At 38.7% G+C, this 6296-nt stretch overlaps 1 long non-coding RNA gene across 1 annotated transcript; it reads left to right on the plus strand.

The window, feature by feature from the left end:
- Positions 1–4595: 4595 nt before the first annotated feature.
- LOC126161633 (uncharacterized) lies at positions 4596–5302 on the plus strand. The gene is made up of 3 exons (XR_007534937.1): positions 4596–4728; positions 4883–4993; positions 5153–5302. It is a non-coding gene; the product is annotated as an uncharacterized LOC126161633 (long non-coding RNA).
- The last annotated feature ends 994 nt before the right edge of the window (positions 5303–6296 follow it).

Raw genomic sequence — 6296 nt, forward strand, 5'->3', positions numbered from 1 at the left:
AATTGACTGCTATCAGTTTCATACCGAAAGGCCATGAAAAGTGCTCTCAACATCCAGCTATTTCAGTCCAATGACGATTATCCTTTCATCAAAGAAATGATTTTCTTGTTTGTTTTGTTATTATCTTCAGTCCGAAGACTGGTTTGATTCCACCATCGATGCTACTCTATTCTGTGCGAGCTTCTTCATATCCGAGTAACTACTGAAACCTAGATAATTCTGGGGCTGCTTACTGTATTCATCTCTTGATCCCCCTCTACGATTTTTACCTCCACACTTCTCTCAAATATTAATTGGTGATCCCTCGATGTCTCAGAATGTCTCCTATCAAGCTACCCCTTCTTTTAGTCAATTTGTGCCACAAAGTTCTTGTCACCTCAGTTATATTCAGTACATCCTCATTAGTTACATGATCTACCCATCTAATCTTCAACATTCTTCTAAAGCGCCACATTTCAAAAGCTTCTATTCTCTTCTCGTTTAAACTCCCTCGTCGTTCATGTTTCACTACCACATATGGTTACACTCCAGACAAACACCTTCACAAAAGACTTCCTAACAATTAAATCTATATCCATTGTTAACAAATTTCCCTTCTTCAGAAACCCTTTTTTGCCATTGCCAGCCTACATTTTATATCCTCTATGATTCGGCCATCATCAGTTATTTTGCTGTCTGAATAGCAAAACTCATCTGCTATTTCAAGTGCATCAGTGCCCTAATCTAATTCCTTCAGCATCACCTGATTTAATTCGACTGCATTCTACTATCCTTGTTTTGCTTTTGTTCATGTTCATCTTATATCCTCCTTTCAAGACCTTGTCCATTTCGCTCAACTGCTCTCCCAAGCCCTTTTCTGTCTCTGAGAGAATTACAATGTCACCGACAAACTTTAAATTTTGTATTCCCTCTCCAGGGCCTTTAATTCCAACTTCAATTGTTTCTTTCATTTCCTTTACTGTTTGCTCAGTGTACAGATTGAATAACATCAACGACAGGCTACAACCGACACCCCCGGGATAACAAGGCCACCCAGCAGTGTTAGTGACGTCACACTAAGCGGCCAATAGCCGACGCAGCAGTCCACGGACACCTCCTTACAGATGCGCCTGATGCTAACGATCTCTGTCCGTCATACAGAAAGGAGCGAACTATAATTCGAACCAAAGACCAAATTATATATATTCTTGTAAACAGCATAAAGGTTCATAACGAAATAACGATTACATATATGGTCAGGAATAAGTTTAATCGATTGAGGAACTTTGCCCTATTTTATAATTGTCAGAACACTATTTAGCTTTAAACTCGCATACAGGTGGTGACAAATGCCAACTGACAGCAGGACTTAACATTTTCAAGCTATTACACTGAAAGTAAATTATCTTAAACACTGTCATACATAGCGAAACCCTCACAACTTTCGTTTACAATAAGGTAACAAGAGTTCGCTTTATCTCATAAAACACATGAGTATTGTGAATTTACTCATATGTTCATGGTGACAGCTCTTTTCAAGAATTTTTACAAGTGTATCCCCAGTAATAAAGAATGGAAACAAAAGATACATATCAAATATTCTCCTTTTAACATAGACATCACTGAACACAAGATTCTGTCTTGCACTGTGATACTAAGGGACTGCTCTTTCCTTTAAGAAAAGCCTGGCAATTTGAAGTTCACTTTGCTATTGAAGATACATTTCTTGAAACAATATTAAAAATGTTGCGAAAGGTAAGGAAATGAAAAACAACCAAGTGCATTACGTTTAATAATGTGAGCAAAAGGCTGAGGCTCTCTTTACTTACCATTTTCAATCTCTCTACAGCTTATTTCCTTTTCCACGTAGAAATCACCAACTGCAAGTCTCATTATTGCTGTCTGTTACTAACAAAGTGCTTTTCTATTTAGAAAACCTGACAATTTGATGTTCATTCTGGTACTGAAGATAAACACTTTTCAGAGGAGTTCCAGAACCTATTCCTGCCCGTATATGTAATCGGTATTTCGTTATGAACCTTTACGCTGTTTACAAGAATATATATAATTTGGTCTTTGGTTCGAATTATAGTTCGCTCCTTTCTGTATGACGGACAGAAGATCGTTAGCATCAGGCCCGTCTGTACGCAGGTGTCCGTGGACTGCTGCGTCGGCTATGGGCCGCTTAGTGTGACGTCACTAACACTGGTGGGCGGCCTTGTTATCCCGGGGGTGTCGCTACAACTCTGGCTTCCTCCCTTCTCAACCACTGCTTCCATTTCACGCTCATCGCCTGTTATAACTGCCTTCTGATTTCCAAACAAGTTGTAAATAACCTTTCGCTCCCTGTGTTTTGCCCCTGATACCTTCAGAATTTCAAGGAGAATGTTCCAGTCAATACTGACAAGAGCTTTCTCTAAGTCTGCAAATACTATAAATGTAGGTTTGCGTTTCGTCCTTATAACATAAGTAGTGTTCCTACAGTTCGCCGGAGCCCAAACTGATCTTCCCCGAGGTCGGCATTTACCAGTTTTTCCATTCTTATGTAAAGAATTTGTGTTAGTATTTTGCAGCCATGGCGTATTGAAGTGATAAGCCGGTAATTTTCATACCTGTCAGTAACTGCTTCCTTTTGAATTGTATTATTACATTCTCTTGAAATCTGAGGGCGTTTTGCTTCTCTCATACACCTTGCAAACAAGATGTAACAGTTATCTCATAGCTGGCTCTCACAAGGCTGTCTGCAGTTCTGGTGGAATGTTATCTATTTCCAGGGCCTTGCTTGACGTAGGTCTTTCAGTGATCTATCAAATTCTTCTCGCATCTCGTTTCATCTACAGCCTCTTCCATTTCTGTATGTGTTCAAGTTCATCTCCCTTACATAGGCTCTCTATATATTGATTCCACTTTTCAGCTTTCCCTTCTTTGCGTAGTACTCTTGATATTCATACAACTGTTCCTCTTTTCTCCAAAGGCTTCCTTAATTTTACTGTAGCAGTTACTATATTTCCCTTAGTGAAATATGCATCTAAATCCTTACATTTGTCCTGTAAGCACTCCAGTCTAGTCATTTCGCACGTCCCTCCAATCTCATATTTTAGTCGTTTGTATTCCCTTTCGCCTGCTTCACATGCTGCATTTTTATATTTTCTCCTTTCATCAATATCTGCTGTGTTATGCTATGTCTTCTTTTTTTTTACGTATTTGCCGTCTGCTTTCACTATTTTATCTATTAAAGCTACCCATTCGTCTTGTACTGTATTCCTTTCCAGTGCCTTTTTTAGTCAACCGTTACGTACTGCTCCCTCTGAAACTCTCAGCAGGTTCTGATTACTTCAAATTATCCAGGTCTCATCTCCTTCACTTACTACCATTTTTTTAATTTCCTCAGTTTTAATCTACAGTTCATCACCAATAAATTGTGGTCAAAATCCACATCTACCCCTGTAAATTTCTTATAATTTAAAATCTGGTTCCGAAATCTCTGTCTTACCATTATATAAGCAATCTGAAACCTTTTGTTGTTTCCAGATCTCATCCAGTATATAACTTTCTTTCATAATTCTTAAGCCAAGTGTTAGCGATGATCTGTGCAAAATTCTACCAGGTGGCTTCCTCTTTTGTTCCTTTCCCCCAGTCCATATTCACCTACTGTTTTTTCCTTCTCTTCCTCTTCCTACTATCGAACTCCAGTCTCGCATCACAGTTAAATTTTCCTCTCCCTTAACTGCCTAAAGAATTTCTGTCTCACCACACATTTCTTCTTCATCATCTGAGGAGCTAGTGTAGTAGGTGTGGGCTTCGTGTCTACCTTTGCTACGATAGTGCGTTTGCTATGCTGTTCATAGTATCTTACCTGCTTTCCTATTTTGTTATTCATTATTAAACCCACTCCTGCATTATCCATATTTGACATTGTGTTCATAACCCTATATTCACCTGACCAGAACTCTTCTCTTGCCATTGAGCTTCACTAATTCCCACTATATCTAACTTCAACCTATCCGTTTCCCTTTTTAAATTTTATAATCTACCTGCCAGATTAAGAGATTCAACATTCCATGCTCAGTTCCGTAGAACGCCATTTTCGTTTCTCTAAATGACGACATCCTTCTGAGTAGTCCCTACCCAGAGATCGGAATAGGGGCCTATTTTACCTTCGGAATATTTTAGCAAAGAGTGTGCCATCATCATTTAACCATACTGTCGAACTGCATGGCTTCAGGAAAAATTACAGCTTGTAAGAGGTCCAAGCAGATGTAATTTTATGTAAGAGGTCCGAGCAGATGTAATTTCGATGTATTGCTCATGCGCTGCCAGCGATATGCAAGGTATAAGAGAATCGCTGACCAGAGAGCAGTGGTGACTGCAGTAGGTACTGTGTAGCTGTAGCAGTAAGTTGCTAGTCTGCGCTAGTCTGCGCTTGTGTGGTCTGTAGTGATAGGCTAAACTGCGATTTTCCGATATCAGTGATTTCTGTGAATGCTACTTTTCAGTATCTGTTATTCTTAACTGTGATTTGTCGCAGTTAAGAGTCGCAGCTAAGGAACATAGGTCGTGTATCCCTCCGCCACTGCTATTTCTGCGATTTCTGCTACTTCCGCGATTTCTGCTACTTCTGCGATTTCTGTGACTTCTGCTACTTCTGCGATTTCTGTGATTCCTGCGATTTCTGCGACTTACCACCGTATGAGAAAGTTACATCTGTCAACACAGAAAATTGCATCTCAACAAACCTGTCATTGGCAAGTACGTTTTACGTTTTTTCTTCCGTTGGCTTTAATTTTGTATTAAAGAAACAACTGTGAAAATATTAATATTGTAATTAATATGTAAGTAGCCGTACAGTACCGTAATAGTTCGTATTTAGAAAATGAATTCTAACATATTGTTATGTTCACAGGTACCTGAACTACATTTCAGTCACTCAGTAAAGTGATAACTCAAAATATCATTGTCAACAGATCTGAAGAAATTGCCACTGCATCTTTAGACCGTTTTCATCAGACGAGAGGTTAGTTTCTAAGCGTTTCGATGGACTTAATTACTTCAGTGAGATTGTTCTTGCAAATGTGATATTCATTATAGCAAATATTAGCAATCTACTCTGTCAGTTATATTACTAGTAATTAATGACAGCAAAAATTGTTTAATAATCCTTGTGTTTTTGCAGACACAGTTCTGACTCTGATTACTGGTTGCTGTACGTATCTATCCACATCAAGGCTGTTTTTGAGAGAGACTCGTGAAGATTCAAGACAGCTCTTAGAGGATTTGCAGTTTAAAAGTGAAAAAATTGTGAAATAAGTGTGTGAATGATTAAACTGTGTTTTATTGAAGTTGTTGTGTGATTTTAAAGGAATAATAAATGTCAAATACAGTGAGTGAATAATAAAAATCTCATTTTCCACATGTTTAAGCCGTCCTATACCCATAACTTTCCGCCACTTACTCATTGGTAAACACTTGTTGGAGAAGGACATGACGCCCCCCCCCCCCCCCTTTCTCCACAATCTTGGTGTGACACTGACCTGTAACATATCCCAAAGTCTACAATATGCATTTTGAGGCTGTTGATATGAAAGGGGGAAGTACAGATCTTCCAGTTAAATCAGGAATAGCTTAAGTGCATTACTTGAAAGTAACACAGGAAAAGCTTACTTATGTAGGTGGTAGTAGTGTCGGCAAAAAGTTCTTGTGTGTGAAGTTGCAATGTAGGACACCAGGTGTAAAACTTTTCTCCCGAGTCTTGAACTGTGTCGGAACAAAAGTGAGGCATTCATATGACTGTTTTCATTTCTCTACACTTATACAGATGTCTGAGTTCTGCTGTGTTAACATTGCAAAGTCCTGTAGGCATGTGGAGTATTAACCGAAACTGTCATATTGGAAGCAGAATCAAACACATTTGTTACGTTACTTGATATTTTCAGGAGAAAAAGGCAATGTTGCTTCTTATTAATATAGTACATTCAGAGTCACAGCAGTATTTGACCAACCATAACTGATGCTGAATGTGCATGTCGTCATATAATATGAAGGGCTTATTTCAATAGTGGTACAAGTCCATTACCTCCTCTTTTCTGTCTATAATGCTTCTGAAATTAGTGATCCAAACAAACATAAATAAAGGTTCATCTCTAGCAAGAAGCCATATGCTTGAATATTTCTGGTATCTCAAATGCAGATTTGTCAGCGCTCATTTAACTTTACGACTTTGTATCTCAAAATGAACAAAAATGGACTTGTACCACTATTGAAATAAGCCCTTCATATGCACACACAGCACATCGATCTCGTGAGGCACAAGACTCTCA

Source organism: Schistocerca cancellata, chromosome 2, assembly GCF_023864275.1.
Source record: "Schistocerca cancellata isolate TAMUIC-IGC-003103 chromosome 2, iqSchCanc2.1, whole genome shotgun sequence".
NCBI lineage: Eukaryota > Metazoa > Arthropoda > Insecta > Orthoptera > Acrididae > Schistocerca > Schistocerca cancellata.